At 44.7% G+C, this 21098-nt stretch overlaps 1 protein-coding gene and 1 long non-coding RNA gene across 3 annotated transcripts in view; one reads left to right on the top strand and one right to left on the bottom strand.

Moving 5' to 3' along the window:
• The window catches only part of CACNG2 (calcium voltage-gated channel auxiliary subunit gamma 2), a 141475-nt gene that overhangs the window by 53505 nt on the left and 66872 nt on the right, over positions 1-21098 (bottom strand). The window lies entirely within an intron of this gene.
• On the top strand, positions 14262-19870 carry LOC123567197 (uncharacterized). Its single transcript, XR_006690044.3, has 3 exons — positions 14262-14524; positions 16740-16851; positions 17572-19870. It is a non-coding gene; the product is annotated as an uncharacterized lncRNA (long non-coding RNA).

The raw sequence follows: 21098 nt of genomic DNA, 5'->3' as shown, positions 1-21098 counted from the left end.
AGGCCTGTGATGCCATAATCAGTTTTGCAGGGTTTAACATAGCTACTGAAAAGCTTGTGGAAGGAAGGGATTGCACCTATTGACTCAAAGGAGGTTTGGGGTTTTTCTGTGGTTTGCAATGATCCATTTGCTCATTACCAGCTGAGATCTGGAATTGGCAACACTGACATAATGGCTTATGTCCGTGGACCTACTGCACATGGAGAAGGAAACTTCAGAGTCTGGGGGAAGAAACCATTTCACATTTTCCAGCTTCTCTTGTCCTTGCCTCATCTCTTGAGTGGGGCCAGACAACAAGGGCCTCTGTCACTATGATGCAGTTTACTTCCTATCTCCCTCTCTAGCAGAGGTCTGCTCTTGGAGAAGGGACTATGTGTGTTTTGTTCACAATGTACCCCACTGCCCAGCCAGGGCCTTGGCTTGCACCAGGTGCCCAGTAAATGTCTGGGGAATAAATGAATTGAATGAATGTATTCACAGCCATATGTCCACTACAGCATATAAGGCTGCATCTGATTTGGTTGGGAGGGCAAGTGTGTGTACAAGGTTTGTAGTGATTGGCAGGAGTGTCACAGAGAAGACTAGTGAACAAACTGTACAAACTACTGTCCAGTGGATGGATTTCCTGTATCTCATGGGTACCACATCGGCAGGACCCTACTTGGTTTGGTCTGTGATGACTGCTACACTCAACTGCTGCTCTCCACAATCTGTCTGCTGAGCCACACTGGATTCCTGGTTTCTCCTTCCATACAAAAAGCAGACTTCCCCTCTGGGCCTCTTGCACTATGGCTCCCCTGTCTGGAATGCTCTTGTTTTGTAATCACAAGGTGGGCTCCTCACTTATTCAGGACAAAAATGATATGACCATCATCCTCTGTTTCCTCAGCTGGGTTAATTTTCTTCTTATCGCGTACCCTGCATTCATCTTACCACTATTACATTTGTATCTGTTTTTATGTTTACTGTTTGTCCCATTAGAATGGACAGCCCACGAGGGCAGGGCTTTGCTCTGCTCACTATTGCGGCACCAGCATGTAGACCCATGCCTGGCATGTAGCAGGTGCTCGGTAAATATTTGTGGAACACTCTGTCTGATTTAGCTTTCTGCTTTTCAAAGAAATAATGTCACAATAGTGTTAGTTAAAAAAAATAGTGTTAGTTAAAAAAATTGTATTAGTTAAAAAAAAGGAACTCACAGATGTACTGCATGTCAAGGCATGAAAGTGTGTCTGTGTTCAAACATTCTCTTATTTATTCCTCACATAATATTACTTGACCACACACGTGATAGATGGAATGTTTATCTCTCCCATTTTTCAAACCCAGGGCTCAGAAAAGTAAAATCATTTGCCCCAAAGACCCTCAACTCAGAAACTTATGTCATCTGACTCCAGATCTCGTGTCCCTTGAGTGACAATGTCCTTGAATTACTTAACCTCTTGTTGCCCTGGTGTCCTCATCTGTGATATGGAGATAAGAAAAGTATAATCCTCCTAGTGTTGTGTGAAGGTCAAATGAGTTAATTTGGTGCAATGCTTAGAGAAGTGCCTGATACATACTAAGAACTCTGTAAATGTTACTTATTATTGTTGAGTCATTTTAATATAGAATTATTATTAAAATCTTCCCTTGTTAGAATTCTATCCTTGAATTTCCGATGCATTTTTCATGCATCTGCGTTTTAGGTAAGGCATATTAAATACCTGTCTTTCACTATTGGGATTTATCTTGGTAAGGCTGCACTCTATAGTCTAGGGCCTTATGATTTACTGGATTTTACTGTCTCCAATTGTTGCCATTCATCTCTCTCCCCAGTGAGAGTGTAAGTTCCTGGAAACTAGAGAATATTGCTGATAGAGGTCTGGACAAAGCTTGACTGTTTTTCCTTTTTCATTGAGCTCTGTAATCCATCTGGAATTGAGTTTGGGTTTTTTTTTTTTTTTTTTTTTTCCTGTATGGTGTGAGGCAGGGGTTGAGAGGCATTTTGTTCCCTATATGGACCTAGGTGGCCCAACACCATTGCATCCTGCTTGTTTGGCTCATAAGATTCTCTCTGCTTCAACTGTCATCTCCTTTCTCATGACATATTTGAGTCTTCTGTTCTTCAAAGCACAATTAAAATCCTGCCTCCTTTACAAAGTCTTTCCTGACCAATGCACTATTCATTTATACCATGATGATCTATTTATTTTCTACTCTATGTTGGACATTGTGCTAAGCAAAAGGATGCTGGGCACTGGGGAGAGTGGTGAAAGAATCAGAGACCATCCCTTCCCTCAAGAATCACACAGGCTGGGAGGGGGACAGGTATTGACCAAGTTATGGTGCATGTGGGTGTTGGGAAGTGGAATTCTGGGCTCCTGGAGATGTGTAATTGGGATGTAACCTAATTTGGGTTTTCAATGAAGTCTTTCCCAAGACATCCATGTTGAAACTGAGACCTTGAAGATGACTAGGAACTTGCTAGACGAGGACATGGGGGTGGGGAGCTTGGTATTTCTCCATCTTCCAGTCTTGAAGAGCACTGACATATTTAATATTCTTTCTTCATGTTTCATGTTTATCTATCTGGATAGATGTTCCTTGGGGATTAGGAGCATAAACTATTTTTTAAAAATCCATTACAGAGCCTAGCACAGGACTGAAAGCAAAGTAGGTGTTCTATGTATGTTAGTTCAGAGGACAGGTAAATGCATTGTGTCAGTTCAGTCATGCTGGAAATGCTGTAATCTGGTCATTTGCTCAGAGGAGGGAACTAAATGAGAGGAAGTATGCCAGCTTTTGGAGACAGATAGATCTGGTGTAAACCTTGGCTTTGTCACTTACCAGCTATTCATGTTAAGCCAGTTTATTTAATCTGAGTCTGTTTCCTCATCTGAAAAAGATGTATAATCATATCTGCTCCATAGGCTTATTATAAGTTTAAAAGGAAGAAATCCAGTAAAACCCTGATCCTGGGCATCTAGTAGGCAGTCAATAAAACATCAATCTCTTTTCCCATTTTAAATTCAAAAGGCAATGTGGTGTGATGGGATGGATATGGGCTTTAGAATCAGATAGCCCAGTGACCAAACTCTGACTTCATCACCTCTCTGCTTGACTTCTCTGAGCCTGTTTGTTCACCTGTAGAATGGCATACTAGCTCCTGCATTTGAGGAGCTCTGGGAAAATTAGGTGAGATAAATTGTGTTGAACACCTATCACATTCTAAGGGTTGGTAACCATCAACCCAAACCTTAAAAGTCCTATACGTTTTAGCTACTTGCCAAGAGTATACGCACGGGAGCTCTGCAGTATTTACCTAGCCATGGCAGCTGATCAATAAACATGTGCAGTATGATTGTCTGATTCTAAGCACCATCCTGGGTGGAGGTGGAGGGCAGGAGGAGGGACAGGTAGTGAATTCTGAATTGTGTGCTGGTGACACCAGGTGGCTTCTGGATGGCTTCCAGGACTCTGGGTCCAGGACACTGCCAGCCTCTTCTCTGTGACTTTGCTCCGTTGGGTTTTGGTGGGACCAACCTCCCCTTTCTTCCCAAGAGGAGCTTGCCACCATATGGTTGCATCTTCATCTGGACTAGAACCTGGGTGAAACCCAGAGGAAAGCAGCCAAGTGTGCCTGCAGGGGCCCCTCAGAGGCAGCTGCTCCTCTGTCACATCCCAGGCTGCAGAGGCTGCCCCAGTCTGCTGCCAGGTCTCCTTGCTTCCCTTACATGAGCGACTGGCTCTCCCCTTCCTGGGGAGACGGGTGGCAGCTGCGTGGCCTAAGTGCCGCTCTACCTCTCTGTCTCCCTGTTAGCTGCCAGGGCTTGCCTTCCTGTAGTCTTGACAAGTCAGAAAGAATGAAGTGGACACAGTCAGGCAAGAATTGATGATACTGGATGTGGCTGCTATCCCTGGTCTTGCCTCCACCTTTGAAAGGAAGGAGAGAGACAACAGAATGGCCTGCAGATGGGAATAAAACTTAGAGAAGGGCTGGGCATGGTGGCTCCGCCTGTAATCCCAGCACTTTGGAAGGTTGAGGCGGGTGGATCACAAGGTCAGGAGATCAAGACCATCCTGGCTAACACAGTGAAACCCCGTCTCTACTAAAAATACAAAAAATTAGCCAGATGTGGTGGCGTGTGCCTATAGTCCCAGCCACTTGGTAGGCTGAGGCAGGAGAATCATTTGAACCCAGGAGGCAGAGGTTGCAGTGAGCCGAGATGGCAACACCACCCTCCAGCCTGGGTGACAGAGCAAGACTCTGTCTCAGCAAACAAACAAACAAACAAACAAAAAACCGAAAACAAAAACAATAACAAAAACAAAACAAAAAAACCTTAGAGAACAGGGCAAGAAATTAACTTTTAGGGAGTGTCTACTACATGTCTGGCACTTTCCATAAAATAGCTTTTGAAATTCTCACAGCCAATTGTGTGGCTAATGTTATTATTTATATTCAGATGAGGAAACCGAGACCCAGAAAGGTGAACAGATTGCCCAAGATCGCAGTGTTTCCATGTGGTGGAGGCAGGATTTCAACTCAGTTCTGTTTATCAATCTATGCTCATTCCACTGCATTAGGATTTCTCAAACTTGAGTAGTGTAGGGATATATTAAATGAATATAATTCTCATGGCACCGCAGGATGACAGAGTTTAAAAAATTCTGAGGTTTAAAATGTAAAAACATTATCACGAGGTGCAAATTTCTTACGCTCACGCTTACAGCTCTCATACAATTGTCAAAATTACCAAGGAAATACAGAGTTGCAATACTAATAGAAGTCAAATGAACAATGTTGATTGAATGCGATGGGTGATGTTTTGTCAGAGTGTCTATTGAGTTCACTATGCTTTGTCCAATATGTACCAAGTGTTGACTCTGTTTGTCTGCTAATGTTTTCACTCTGAATTATCTTAAGACCCTCATACATAAAGACCACCATAATGTCATTTGACATCAGTGGACAGTAGCCCCATTATCCACCTTGCCTCTGTTCTTCTCTCATCACTCAGTGATAATCAAGGCGGTAAAGTTCCTGGCCAGTGATGCTTGCCTTTGTGATGTAAAATCAAAGTCTCAATTTGTCCAATAACTTAAGAAGTGAAAGTGTTATTCTACAAGTCTCACTTTCCACTGACACAGACTGCAAGAGAGAAGTTCAGTCTTCCTAAGGTAAAAGATTTTAATCTGAGGGTCGATTGTTGTCACTTGAAATTTGGACATACATGCCACTCTAGTGGCAGCTGGACATGTTTATCAATCTGTTAAGAGTTAAATGCTGTCACTTGGGGTCATCGCTTTGTGTAAACACAAAGGCAAACTCCAGCACTGAAATGGCGCAGCCGTGATGGGTTGGAAGGCGCCTCTGCAGATCCTTACAAGCCAGTTATGCTTAAGTGGATTTTAAAAGATTATCATCAACTAGAAAACACATTCAAGCGTGTGCATACACACACACAGTGCCTGGACTGCTGAGTCTGGGAAGGACTAATAGACTCTGGGAAATCCTTCCCCATCTTCTGTGACTTCGCTCAGATTACAACAGAGCAGGCCAGCAAAGACAAGTAATTGGACACCTCACCTTTCAGTACAAATCTTCCAAATCTGTTTGCAGAGGGAAAGTGGCTCAGAAAGGCATTCCTTTCCTGGCATAAGAACTTAAGGCAGGTGGTCCTCTGGGATGCAACTGAATGACTTTCCACTAAGTGATAGCAAAACTCATGCCCCAGAGTGATGCTTGCTGTGCAGAGAGAAATGTGTTCACATGGATGCGTTTCGAGAAAAAGGATTCTAATGGTTTCTTTTCCTTTCCTTCAAATAAACAATCACCACATAGAAAATCTGTTCTGCTTCTTTTGTCAGTTCACTTGTTTTGGGATACGGTGGAGTGTTTAAGAGCACAGACTTAGGAGTAAGACTCCCCAGATTTGAATTCCAGCAATATTATTGACTGTGGGCCTTGGCCAAGTTACTTAACCTCTCTGCACTTTTTTTTTTTGCTCATCTGTAAAATGGTGCTAGTGGTAATGTGTGACTACCTACTGGGTTTGTTATGGAGCTCATGTCAGACACACACATTAAATACTTACCACGGGGCCTTGCGTCAGAGCGTCTAGAGCCAATGAGAGTCACGTTTGCATTATTTACCGGGTTCTCTCTTGAATCTGGCCTGAGGCCAGTAGGAGCTCAAAAAAGAATAAATATTTACTATTCCAATCCTTATCCTTCAAGGCTGATTTGAGTTGCACCTCCTCTGGGAAGCTTTCTCCACTCCTGGAAATCTAGCATCAGAGCTGCCAGCACCTAAGCAGCCTGCTCCTGACTGTTAGGTTTGAGAGTGCAAGTCTGTCTGTTCCGGTAACAAACTTTGTGTTTAGAACTGTTACACTGTATGAGATGGGAGCAATTCAAGGGCAAAAGAAACGACTTGCTTTTGGATTAAACTTACTGCCTGGATGAATGACTAATAGATCTCTTATAGGTATTGAACTCATTCTTGAAACTGCTAAAGAAATCAGGAGAACAGAATGAATTTTATCCCTAATGTCCATAGGTGGTTTTTTATTCAGGAAAACAAAGATTGGCCGGGTGCAGGAGCTCATGCCTATAATCCCAGCACTTTGGGAGACCGAGGCAGGCGAATCACCTGAGGTCAGGAGTTCAAAACCAGCCTGGCTCACCTGGCAAAACCCTGTCTCTACTAAAAATACAAAAATTTGAGTTCGAGACCAGCCTGACCCACATGGCGAAACCTCATCTCTACTAAAAATACAAAAATTTGCCAGGCGTGGTGGCACATGCCTATAATCTCAGTTACTCGGGAGGCCGAGGCATGAAAATCGTTTGAGTCTGGGAGGCAGAGGTTGCACTGAGCTGAGATGGTACCACCGTACTCCAGCCTGAGTGATGAAGTGAGACTTTGCCTCAAAAAAGAAAAAAGAAAAAAAGACAAACAAAGATTAAGTATGAGGTGTGTGTATGCGTGTGCGTGCATGCACACACACACATACACACACAAACACTACTGGAGCTTCCCTCTTGCCTTTCTGCTGCATGCACACACAGGCACTGTGACGCATACTCCCCTGTGCTCCCCTGTGTCCTCCCCTGCCAGTGCAGTCTCCTGGGTACAGTGCCTTATTCACCCTGACATCACAGAATCGAAAAGGTGCTGGAAATAGTAGTTGCTCAATAAAGATTTCTTGACTAGAGCTGCATTAGAAAGACAACATGAGCTTCAGCCAGTGAAGACAAACTTGCAGGTTTGCAAGACAAGCCATACTGTTTTCCAGCAGGTTGGTTCATGTATTTGCCAACGCCGACAACAATGAAACAGCAGGTGACATTTACTGAGTGCTCCCTATCTGCTGCTCACTCTGCTCAAGGGTTTCTATTTACGATCTCATTTAACCCTCCAAACACCATTACGAAGAAGGCACGGCTCTCATTCCCTGTTTACAGATGAGGAAACTGAGACACAGAGATGTTAAGTGACTTGTGCACGCTTGCTTAGCTAGTCAGTGGAGGGGCAGGATTCAGACCTGGCCAGCTGGCTCAACCGACATTTCCTGAGCCCCCAACTATGTGCTAGGCACATGCTAGGTGTGGCACAACACTTGAAATCGGCAGTTCTCAACTGTTAGTGTGCCACGGAGTCTCCTGCAGGGCTTGTGGAAATGCAGACTGCGGGGCCCTATGCCCAGAGTTTCTGATTCAATGGATTTGAGGCAACACCAGAAAATATGCCTTCCTAACAAGTTCCCCAAAGTGCTGAGGTCCAGGGATGGCAATTGGAGATCCATCGGTTTAGATCTTACTTCCTTACCTTTAGAATAGGAAAGGAGAGTTTAGCAACGTATGTAACACAAGCCATCTTGCAGGAACAGAAGCCAAAATACTCCCGGTGAAAGCAGACATTCGGCTCTGGACCTCCGTGGGGAGGGAGGGAACAATTTTTAGGTTTCTGTTATATGCCAGCCATGCTCTGACACTAAATTACTTAAAACATAAGACAAGGGCCGGGCGTGGTGGCTCATGCCTGTAATCTCGGCATTTTGGAAGGCCGAGGTGGGTGGATCACCTGAGGTCGGGGGTTCGAGACCAGCCTGACCAACATGGAGACAACCCGTTTCTACTAACAATACAAAAATTAGCCAGGTGTGGTGGTGCATGCCTGTAATACCAGCTACTTGAGAGGCTGAGGCATGAGAATTGCTTGAACCCATCACGCCATTGCACTCCAGCCTGGGAAACAAGAGCAAAACTCCGTCTAAAGAAAAAAAAAGAAAAAAAAAGAAAGAAAAAACAAAAGGTAAGACAAGTCCTCTTTCTCATTCAGTCTTCAAAACATGGATTTTTATTTATTTTTGTTTATTTATTTATTTTTTTGACAGGATCTCACTCTGTCTCCCAGGCTGGAGTGCAGTGGCACGACCTTGGCTCACTGCAACCTCCACCTCCTAGGTTCAAGAGATTCTCCTGCCTCAGCCTACTGAGTAGCTGGGATTACAGGCATGCACCACCATGCTGGGCTAATTTTTGTATTTTTAGTAGAGATGGGATTTCACCACATTGGCCAGGCTGGTCTCGAACTCCTGACCTCAAGTGATCTGCCTGCCTCAGCCTCCCAAAGTGCTGGGATTACAGGCGTGAGCCACCACACCCAGCCCAGAATGTGGATTATTAATGGAGGCATAACTCTGGAGAAGATACGGAAGTGTGATGAGGGAGTGTTGCATTTGGCATCCATATGCCGAGGCCAGGCAGCCTCGACTAAAAGCACAGCTCTGCCCCTTCCTGCTGGTGTAATCTTGGGCATATGGTTTAATTGTCCTGTGCCCAGTTTCCCTCTCTGGGAAATGGGGGAGCAGGAATATCTACTTGATTGCACTCATTGTGAGCACCGAGTGAGTTAGGACAGGAGTGACTGGCCAGAGTCTGCCCCCGTGACTTCATTAGCTGGTAATTGACACAGAAAGACTGAGACTGAAGAGTGAAGGTTGAGCCACTGAAAGGGACTCAGCTGAGTGTCTGGGGGAGAATTGCTTAAAAACTGACAATAATGATGATGATGATGACGATGGTAATAAAAATGATAATGATAACTACTATTAGTATAATTCATTAAGACATTTGTGGGCCAGTCAGTGTGCAAAATGCTCTACTGCAAAATTTCATTGAATCCTCTCATCATCCCAATTATTATTTCTGCTGTCAGGATGAAGAGAGACTGGGGTTCAGTCTCATTAACCCCAATAGTGCTCTGTATGACCTTGGGCAAGTTGTTTCACTTCTCTGGGCCTCCAAGATGGGGTTGGTCCCAAAGTTCTTGAAGGGCCTTTTGGTTTGCAGATTCTAGACTGTACAGTTCCTAAGGGACGACTCCTCACCTCATCTCATTAACATGCATCTGTTCTTACAGCCTTGGGGATCCCCAGAGAGGGGACCTTCTTGCCTTTGAGCTTCAGATATCAGGGGTCCTGGTTCCCTGGAATCCATGATTTGGAATTCTAGAATCATTTCTAAATCATGCAACACCAGCAAATCCTAGGAGTCTGTGTGGGAGGCAGCAGGGATGGCCCGAGGCAAAGCTATGAACCAGGCAGAGGCTTCTCTCACCTTCCCAGCCCGCTCCTGGTGGTGAGAGCAACGACAGTCCTTCGTACGGTACTGACTGAATGCCAGGTACCCCACATCATCCCCCTGAGCGCCCTGAGCCCTGTAGCAAACCTATGAGGTAGGGGGATGCTCTCTTTTCCACATGAGAAAACAGGCACAGAGAGGTCAGCCTGCTTACCTACAGCACCCAGGCTGAGGGTTGGAGCCCGGACTTGAACCCAGGTCTGTCTGACTCCAAAACCTTTGCCAGTGAAGACCAGCCTAAACTGTCTCCCTCCCTGCGTATCTTTCTTTCCCTTTTTTTCCTCTTTCTGAATTCCCAGTTGCCATTTCATCTTGCTGGTCCCCCCTCCAAACCTGCCCCTAGTTCTTTGGGAAAGGTCCGATGAACACCTTCAAGGTGGCTTGAATCATCCCCAACCCTAGGGCCTGATTCTGTGACTCTGGGGTGAGATACCCCTTGATTAAGAACCATAGATTAGGCCGGTCACAGTGGTTCATGCCTGTAATCCCAGCAGTTTGGGAGGCTGAGGCAGGTGGATCACAAGGTCAGGAGATCAAGACCATCCTGGCCAACATGGTGAAACCCTGTCTCTACTAAAAATACAAAAATTAGCTGGGCGTGGTGGCATGTGCCTGTAATTCCAGCTACTGGGGAGGCTGAGTTAGGAGAATCGCTTGAACCAGTGAGTTGGAGATTGCAGTGAGCTGAGATTGCGCCGCTGCACTCCAGCCTGGCAACAGAGCGACACTGTGTCAAAAAAAAAAAAAAAAAAAAAAAAAAAAAAAGAAAAGGAAGAAAGAACCACAGATTAATCCTTGGGGTCCCTTCCAGATGTAACATTCTTTGAGGTTAGGATCCTAACGTAAAAGGTGTCAATAAGGGATCTCTGAGGCTCCACCAGGCTTTGTGCAATCCCCAGCAGGGGAATGTAGCACGTTTCAAAAATTAAAGTTTATTCTGTATACAGAGGAGAGAGCACTGGATAGAGAGTCTGAAAACGCAACTTGCTGTGCGACCTTGGACAAGTTGCATCCACTCTCTGGGCCTCATTTCAATTGACGGTTGGATGAGATGGCCTTTCTTCACTCTGTAAGTTGGTGATGACATTCTGCCTTGAGATTGTATGTCCTCCCACCCACATTCTCTTGTTGGAGGGCAGGGTCCTTCAGGGCAGGGCACTGGTACCCCTTCTTTGCCTTGGTTGGTGTCCCCAGGGTCTAGATAGCACCCTCACAAACTCTGAGTGCAGTAAGTATTGTCCAATGAATGAAGGATGCTTCCAAGTAGGTACTAGGCTGCTTGATTCTGCAAACTGTAATGTATTACATCCAGATCATCACCGATGATAGCAGCTAATCTGGGTTTTTAAAAGGAAACTGTATTATGCTTTGCCTGACTTGATAAAGTAGCTCGGCTTTGGAGAAATCATGTTTATCTTTAACTGCAGTTTAAAAAAATATTTTTTAGTAAAACCTTCTGAAAGTAATTGACTGTACGTGCTTTTCTACCTCTAGTCATTTTCTTGGAAAAAAGCAAAAAAAAAAAAAAAAAAAAAAGAGAACAAGTGCTACTCAGAAACAGGAAATGCTACTTGGGAATTTAAAGGCACAGGCATGAAAAATTTAGCAGATTGAGCTAGCTACCTTAAAACCTGGTTTTGCATTGACACCTTTTTTCTGTTTGTTTGAGATGGAGTCTTACTCTGTCACCCAGGCTGGAGTGCAGTGACGCAATCTCAGCTCACTGCAACCTCCGCCCCCTGGGTTCGAGCAATTCTCCTGCCTCAGCCTCCCGAGTAGCTGAGATTACAGGTGCTTGCCATCATACCCAGCTAATTTTTGTATTTTTAGTAGAGATGGGGGTTTCACCATGTTGGCCAGGCGGGTCTCGAACTCCTGACCTGAGATGATCCACCCGCCTCAGCCTCCCAAAGTGCTGGGATTACAGGTGTGAGCCACCATACCCGGCGACACCTTTAAAATTAGTATCAGTTGCAGACTAACTGTGAGCTCAAAATTCGAATCCTATTTCTGATGCTGACTTGTTTTAGTCTCTGAAGGAGTCACTTAAATGCTCGATCCAAGCTTGCTTCTCTGGCAAAGGATGACAGCATCGACCTACCTCATTCTTGACTACTGCTTCTTTTTATTTCCCCTCTCTTTTGAAAGAATCATCTGATCCATACCAGTATTTATTTTTATCCTCTTCTTCTTCCTTCCTCTTCCTCCTCCTTCCCTCTCCTCCTCTAATAATTGAACAAAATGTAAGATCGGAGAATAGATACTGTCATGGTTTCATTGGTCTGTTCTCTTCTTTATCAATGAAGACAATATTTATGACATTTTTGTGGATTTCCCTGCAAAGACAAGCTGAGAACCTTAAACAACTAAGGGGGAGCTTTTTAAAGAGTTGAGTCATGTTTTGGTTTTTGTCTCTTCAATGGTTTGCTTTTGGGAGATTTTCCGGTTCCAATGTTAAAAGGTGTCACTTTATTCAAGCAGAAAAGTCCCAGTTGATTAAGAGTCTGTAGCTATACGTGGGGAGATCTTGGCCTCAGTCTTGGCCAGAGGAAAAACTGACAGCTTTAGAGTAAAACAAAGACCCCAAAGATGGTCAGCGCAGTATGGGGTGACAGGCATTTATTCGGTGCAAGCCGACTTCATTTAGTCATGGTATAATCCTGCAAACTGGTTATCCTCATTTTATAGATGAGGAAAATGAGGCTCAAAGAGGCTAAGTGACTTGGCTGCGGCCATATAGATAGGAAGTGACAGAGCTCTTCTGATGCCAAAGCCTGTTTCTGTCAAAGTCTGTCACTCCTCTGAGGAGGCATCCTGGCATCAGGTTTGAGACAGTAAACTGGAGCCAGATATGAAGAGACTGGGGGATCAGATGAAAGCTCCCCAACTCCCACCCCTCCCGTCCAGGACCTGGGGGAAGGAGGAAGGAGTGGGCAGGGGTGGAGCCTGTGTGCCTGGAATAGTGGGAAGTGAAAGTGGGAACTGGATGAGAGTGGGGATATGTGTGTGTGTGTGTGTGTGTGTGTGTGTGTGTAGAGGGAGAGAAAATGAATGAGAGAATCAGGGTAAATACATAATTAGGTGTTGTTTCCGTTCAAAATGAACATAGTGTTACACTTTATTTGTGATTTTAAAAGCAGGGCATGCTCACGGTAACACATACAGTCTATACAGAAAGGAACAATAAAGAAATAAAAATTGCTTGTCAACCCACTAGCTAGAGGTAACGGTGACCCACAGCTGGACTTTGAGTTTTACATTCTCAGGCTTAGCTGCCTTCTACTCACCTCAGTCTTGCCTGTTGGCAAGTTGCCATGGAGACCACTCAAAAGCAGTTAGCATGAATGACTTTGATATTTTCTTTCTTTCTTTTCTTTTTTAAGAAGCTGGAGTGCAGTGGCACTGTCATAGCTCACTGCAGCCTCGAACTCCTGGGCTCAAGCCATCCTCCCGCCTCAGCCTCCCGAGTAGCTGGGACTACAGGCGTGCACCACCATGCCCAGCAATTGACTCTGATTTTCAAATTTTAGACTCACTTGTTACTTCAGGGTAACTGTTGTCACCTGATAACGTCTTTGGTTTTATTTTATCTAGGATGGATTTTAAGGCTAACAAAATATGATATTTTCAAAGTCATGTTTCAAAGATTAAGGACTTGGAAACATTTCGATATGGTATTAAGAAAAAAAGAGAACATAAAATTGTGTATACAATGTGAACTGAATCCTCATAATACATATGTACATTCACAGAAAAAAGACAAATAACTTTCAGTATTTCTCCTAAAGTGTTATCAATGATTATTTCCAGGCGAGAATGTTATGAATTATTTTAAATCTTCTATATACTTTTCTGTACGTACTCAAGTTTTTATAATAAGCATGTTTTGCTTATACAATCAGAGAATAATGTGTGCTATTTATAAAAAGGAATAGATATTTGGGGATGAGATGTTTTTGAAAGGTACACAGTGACTAGCATATGCAGAGAAAAAATAGAGCAAAACATAAAGCCATTTCGCATTGACCTTAATCAACACGGTCGCCCAGATGGATATTAGAGAGGGAGTAAGGGTAACTGGAGGAAGGAATGTTCGTTTGAGTTTCCGAAATATTCTTTTCCTGCAAATGCTTCTGCTCTGCACCATGTGTGGAAACACTAGTTATAATGAGCAAGGGAAAGTTTCTCTCTGTAGAAGCCCCAGAAGTCCTCTCTTATTTATATTTAGGGTTCTGCTTTCCTAGTGGAACTTGGTGGTTTTATCCGTGGACATCTGCCAGAAATCAAACAGAAGGGACAGGTAGGAGAAAATGGTCTGTAATTTTGGCTCTAGGGATGTGTGCCATATAATAAATGTCCTCAGCTTGGTGTGTGTTTCTGGTATGAAACTGTCAAGAACTCCCCTAGAAAGCTCTGATTGTTTGGGTTCACTGGCAGGAAAGCGTGATCCGGCCGTTCCTCCCAGGTGGATATGATAAGCCCCTCCAACCCCCACTGCTCTTTCTTTTTGAAATGAGGGGTAAAGACAACAATAAAAGCCAAGAATCGTTAAATCACAGGAGAGAGTGGAGAGGTGAAAGAAGATCTGTTTTATGGTGCACCTTCAATAAAAAAGATTTACAGGTAAGTCATTTTCTCTTCTTTCTAGGCACTCGATTGAGAGGATTCGGGAAACTAAACCCCAGGGAGAGCTTGGCATAAATAAAAAAAATCTGACAACTGTCAAAACAAACAGCAACCAATCAGAAATACAATGTCGAGGGAGGCTCCAGTTCCAAAATGATTCAGAGAGAGTGTTTGCTTGTTACAGTGAGAATACGGACTTAGAGGAACATTGGGAAGGAATTAGGATGCTCTTCAAAATCCCAAACTTGGAGACCGATTGAGTGAGGTGGGTAAGACAGATCTGATTTTATATCTTAAGGAATAACCAAAGCCTTAAATATTGGTGAAGAATATGTTCATTCTTCATTCATTCATTCATCATTCATTCATTCATTTATTCACTCAATAGACACTCATCCAGTGCCTTCCCTGTGCAGGCTGTGAGCTGGTGAAGGAGATGCAGAGTGGAAGGACATAGCCCCATCCCCAGGGAGCTCAGAGCTTGGGGGAGGGACCATAATCATAAGGCAGAGTGTAACATACAGTAAGCAGTAAATGCTGGGTGTTATTGTGGGAGATAGAGGAGAGGGGAAAAACTGTGTATGTGCGTGTTTGTGTGTGTGTGTGTGTGTGTGTGTGAGAGAGAGAGAGAGAGAGAGACAGACAGAGAGAGAGAGAGAGAGAGAGAGCAGAGGAAGAGAGATGATCAGCAGACCTGATCTTGAAGGATATGAAGGAGTTAGGCAGGTAAAGGGGCCAGGTTGTGAGAAGAATACAAATCAGACAAGTCATTTGTCCATTCACTCACTCACTCCATTCATTCATTCATTCATTCATTCATTCATTCAGCACATATATTGAGCTCCTACCGGGTTCCAGGCACAAGTTCCCAAGGTTCCCAAGGACCCAGTGAAGAAGATAGAGAAAGTCCCTGCCTTCAGAAAGCTTATATTCTAGGGGAACAGAGAATGAGCAAGTAAATAAACAAATTCACAAAGAAGAGACTTTTAAATGGTGATGTGTCACAAAGCCTACAAGAAAGAATTATGTGATCTGAGGGCATGGGGGCGTAAAGGTGGCCAGGGAGCCCATCTCAGAGAAATCACCTTCCATGCTGCCCCCTGCGTCAGTCATACAAAGCCCGGGGAAGTGCATTTTGGGGAGAAGGAATAGCAAGGCTTTTAGGCAGAGACAAACTCGGTGTCGACGAGGACCAGAAGAAGGCAGTGCATGAGGGAGACCATGGGAGGGGGCAATGTGGCCACAGAGGTAAGCAGGAGTCAGATGACGTAGCACTGTGGGCTCTGGTGAGGACCTGAAGAATTGTTTGTAAGGGGTGGCAGTGGGTAGGTAGACCAGTTGGCCAGGTATTGTGGCAGACCCAGTGGGAAGCCATGGTGGCCTGGGTGGAGGTAGAAGCTGTGGGTGTGGACAGGAGATGGCAGTTTGGGATCATGTTCTGGAGGCAGAGTCAACCTTATCCACAGAAGGATTTGATGTCTTGGGTGAAGAGAAGAGGAATCAAGGATGACTCTCAGGAATTCTGCCTGAGCACCAGATGGATGGTGACCATTTTTCCAGGAGGGGAAGAGGAATTTTGTGTGGAGTCAGGAACAGCAAGCATTTGGGAATCGAATATACCTCAGGATGGCATACATCCAGGTTCATGGAAAGAGGTAGGGGATAGCTGGAGGGGCAGGTAGAGGTCATGAAGGACCCTGTTGGCCCCGAGAGAGCTGAACCCAAACCTTGAAGCTTCAGGTAGACCCTGAAGGCCTTTACAAAGCGAAGCAGCACTGTCAGGCATTATCTTTTGAGACATGAGCTTCCAGTGTAGATGTTTGCATGGAAGGATGTGGTGGGGAGCAGAGAGAGAAAATGAATTAAGATGCTGCTGTAATAGCCCAGGCAGAGTTGGTGACAGCCTGAGGAAGGTGGGAGGGAGAGATGTGGACAGATTCTTGAGCTATTTATTTATTGAGACAGAGTCTCACTCTGTCACCCAGGCTGTGTGCAGTGGCACGATCTTGGCTCACTGCAGCCTTCGCCTCCCCGGTTCAAGTGATTCTTCTGCCTCAGCCTCCCAAGTAGCTGGGTCTACAGGTGCCCACCACCACACCTGGCTAATTTTTGTATTTTTAGTAGAGATGGGGTTTCACTATGTTGGCCAGGCTGGTCTCGAACTCCTGACCTCATGATCCAGCTGCCTCGGCCTCCCAAAGTGTTGGGATTACAGGCGTGAGCCACTGCGCCCGGCCCTCTTGAGCTCTTTAATGGGCAAAAGATGCAGGATGCAGCAATGTGGTACACATGTGAGATGAGAGAGGCGAGGACGAGGGAGCTCCTGTTTCCTGGGTTCTGTAAGTTCACAGATGGTGTTTTCATCCACTCCAATTCAGCGGAGGAAGGTGAAGAAGGCGAGTTAAGTTATGGACTCAGATGTAGGAGATGTGGTGTGTCACTTCCCTGGGGTCCATGTGACCCTTCCTCCCTTCTCACAGGACCCTGATCTTGTGAAATTACTGCCTGTCAGCCCCCGCCTCCGTGTCAGCAGTGTCCTTCCAGGGAAGATGGCCCCACCCTCGCCCCGGGATGGTCTTCCTGGCCAGGCAGGTAACCTATCCTTGACCAATGACTAGCATGAGAGTGGTTCTGTGACCCACTTGGGCCAAAGAGACAGGAAGAAAGGTTTTGTGGGGTCTTCTGGGAAAGTATCTTCCTTGTTTTTATCGAAAAGCATCCGGAAGTGACCCTTTCTGGTCCTTTGTGGATGTGTGGCCCCAAGGCACTGTCCTGTCTTCTCTCAGCCTCAGGATAGTAAGAAAAACAGGTGAACGAGGTAGAGCTGCCTGGTTATGTGAGCAACTCATTTATTTATTTATTTATTTATTTATTTATTACTGTGAAGCCAGTTTGGGTTGTGTTTTCTTACCTGCAACTCAAAGCATCTCAACAGATATGAGGGCCAGCGGGACAACCAGATGGATATTCCAGCAGGGACATGGGCTTTCTGGCTAGGGCTGGACTTCAGGCTAGGGTCTGAGATGGAAAAAGGACTCCAATGCTCGTGCCCTTCTGAGAGTTGGATTCAATAGGATTTGGAATCATTTTCCTATTCAAAGAAAGGTTTTATTTTTAACAAGGAAAGAAGTGGAGTAATGCAAGGAAGAACTTCCTTGAAGAACACGCCACACTGTGTGGTCATGTACAGGGGTGGATTATGGAACCTCTGTAATTACAACGCGAAAGGAGAGATGCTAATCATTAGAGAGATTCAGGCACTGTTCAAAGGGAAGCTGAATGACCTATTTTCTGACTTTTTTTTTTTTTAAGTGGGAATCCATTTTATGTCGGCTGCCCCAGATGGCCTCTGGAAGACATAGGCTGCTTGGAGGAAAGAAGAGGGGAACTCTGAGGTCTGGCACACGGGAAGACCAAGTCCAGCTTTCACACGTAGGAGCTGTGTGATCCCCCTGGGCCTCATTTGTAAAAAGGAAAAAACAACTGACTGTCCCCCTGCAATCAAGGTGGTCCTGTGAATTAAATTGGGAAATTCATGTAAAGAACCTGTGCTATGCCCAGCTAATACTAGGAGATTCTCTCTCTCTCTCTCTCAATCCCTTTTGTCTCGCTGCTTCTCTCTCTCTCTCTCTCTCCCGTTAGTTTTTCACCTCCAGCATCCTCTCATGACTCATGATATGTTTACCAGTGACCTCTGCTTGTCAGATCTGATGGTCAGTTATCTGTCCTCATCTTACTTGACCCATCAGTGGCATTTAATTGGTTGCTCACTCCCTCCTTGAACCCCTTTCTCACTTGCCTTCGGGCACCCCATCGCTTGGTTCTCTTCCTACCTCACTGGCTACTCATTCTCAGTCTCTTTGTGGATTCCTCCTCATCTTCTAGACCCCTAAATGGTGGAATGCCCAGGTCTTCATCCTCAAACCTCTCTTCTCTAGATATCCTTACCCTTCAAGGCTGCTTATCTCAGCCCAAGTAAAGCCCAGCATCCTTTGCTGGGCTATAAGACCTTACCCAATCTATCCCCCTTCCGAATCTTCTTTGCCACCTCTCCTACCATTCACCCCTCCAGCTCACCCAATCTACTTGCTGTTTCTGGAAGATGCCAAGCATATTCTCCCTTCAAGCCTCTTTGCTAACTGTTCTCTCTACCTAGAGCCTCACTACCTCACTTCTTCAGGTCTTTGCTCAAATGTCAGAGTGACCCTCCCTAGCCACTGCATAACCTCACAACTTCCTACCGGATCATTCTGCATCCTTCTCCTTACTTTATGTGTCTTCAAAGCACGTATCAACACCTAACTCATTTTATATTTATTTGTGCATTCACTCTTTCTCCCATCAGAATGCCAGCTCCATATCTTCAGATTCTATAACAGTGTTTGGCACTAAGGGGGTTTCCAATAACTATGTGTTGAATGAATGCATTCACGGAGGGTAACTGCTATTGTTCTTCCTAATGTCATTATTTTTCTCAACTTTAAGATTCCAAGGTTTATGCTTACAAACCAAGGGGTAGAGCCAATGACTTCCCAAGATCCCTTTTGGTTTTCCAACCTCTGGATCTATAACACAGCAGATGTAAATTGCTTACATGGGAACGTGTCCAAACAGAATTACTGATGCTCAAGGGCTTCAGGATCACCACACTCCTGGACGTCCTAGACTTCCTAAAAAGTCATTCTGAGCAGTATGGTTAGACAGCTATTTAGACATGTCTGTTTTGGAGGCAGTTTGACCTATGGTGAGAATGTCAAATGAAACAAAAACATTCTGACATTTTAAGAGCTTAATTTACTCACGATAAAAGGCATAGCATCTGAATATGTCAAGTTTATAAGACGTGGGCTTTAGAACAGGAATATGTACCTCCATACTGCAAGGGCATGCCCGTGAGTTGATTGACTTGTTAAAGGAGCAAGCCAGTAACACATTGGAAATAAACGGAGGATGCATCTGCAAAATACATCTGAAAGTTGGTTTCGGTGGATCTGTCGCTCTCACTGCAGTTTGGAGTTGGGTTATATGTGAAATTAAACAGTTGCCAAGATGATTCAAACAGATGCAGCTCAGAGGCCACCCCAGAAGGAGAGGACCCCAGTGATGGTTGCCAGTCAGTAGGATGTGGTGAAAACAGCATAGACTTTCGAGCCATACAGACTTGAGAGTGAATTCTAATTCAGTTGTGTATAAGCTGAGTGATGTCAGGTAAGTTACTTAGCATCTCTGGGCTTTGCTTTCTATCTTCATGTGGCAGAGACTACTATGAACCACCCAAGGCTGTTTTCCCTATAGTCTAGCACTCAGCCTGACCACATTTCTCAACCTTCCTTGTGGTTGGGTGTGACCACAGGCCTGAGCTCTGACCAGTGGCTGTGATGAATGGGATGTATGTCACTTCTAAGCCTACCCATAAGAGCCTCTCCTAGATGATCTGCCATGATTTTTCTCCTTCTGGTTTGAGGCAGGGGATCATGGTGACTTCGGAAGCTGTGTGTTGGAGACAGTGGAGCTGTATGACTGAAAGGCATATGTCCCCGAATCAATGCTTGGAGGAGAGCTGCCTGTTTTGGACTTAAAGTGAATGAGAAATAAACTTCTATGAATTGAACCACTGTGATTTGGGAGTTTATTTATTATATCAGATACCATTACCCCGATACCTTTGCAAAACAGGGGTAAAATTTTTTTTGGGAGGGTTGAAATAGACTTTGTTTTTGAAGCTCCCAGGACAGGTCTGGTCTGGTATGTAGCAGGGGTTTAATAGATTAGCTCTTACTATTCTCTTGCTTAGTTAGTTATCTACAGTAATTGTTACACATAGACCTTGTGCCGGGTTTTACTAGGCTCTGCAGAGGATTCAAGAAGTATAAAACATAGTCCCAGATCTCAAAAACTTATAGTGGGGAAGACAATTATCTTTCATGTGTGTATATGTCCTAAAATATCAGGCTTCTGAAGGACAAGATTGGAGTGAATGTCTCTGGGATTAACCATGAGAATTCAGAGGAAGAAGGTCCCTTTGGTTGCCCTGGTTAGGGAAGACTTAATGAATCACCCAGACATTGGAAGAAAGAAGTTACACAGGCCATGATGAAAAATGGTCAATCAAGGCGGGGCGAGGTGGCTCACACCTGTAATCCCAGCACTTTCGGAGGCTGAGGCGGGCGGATCACGAGGTCAGGAGATCGAGACCATCCTGGCTAACGTGGTGAAACCCTGTCTATACTAAAAATACAAAAAAAATTAGCCAGGCATGGTGGCGAGTGCCTGTAGTCCCAGCTACTCGGGAGGCTGAGGCAGGAGAATGGCGTGAACCCAGGAGGCAGAACTTGCAGTGAGCTGAGATTGCACCACTGCACTCCAGCCTGGGCAACAGAGCGAGACCTCGTCTCAAAAAAAAAAAAAAAAAAAAAAAAAAAGAAAAGAAAAGAAAAGAAAAATGGTCAATCAAAAAAAGAATTTCTATTTTATTCTATTCTGGGGAGAATGAGCATATATATTTATTCTCTTAGCAGGTATTCATTGCTAACCATGTTAGTAATATCAGCTACTGAGAGAGTTAACCTAGAATATGGAAAAAAGCTATAAATGAGGACAAAGATGCTTGTTACTGGGCCACTTATCGTGTTAAAAGACAGAAACAACCCAAACATCCAATAGTGGGAGAAGGGCTAAGTAAATTATGGTGCATCCCTTTGATGTCATCTGTCCCTAAGAAATCCCAGGAAACTGCAGCTTCAGTTAGCACCCCCATATCAGTGACTCCCACATTTATAACTCTGGCCCTGATATCTTGAAACTCCCTGCAGGCAGTTTCCCATATCTCCAACTCACTA

Source organism: Macaca fascicularis, chromosome 10, assembly GCF_037993035.2.
Source record: "Macaca fascicularis isolate 582-1 chromosome 10, T2T-MFA8v1.1".
Lineage (NCBI taxonomy): Eukaryota > Metazoa > Chordata > Mammalia > Primates > Cercopithecidae > Macaca > Macaca fascicularis.
The sequence above is the reverse complement of the archived record's forward strand: the minus strand, read 5'-3'. Positions and strand labels throughout refer to the sequence as shown.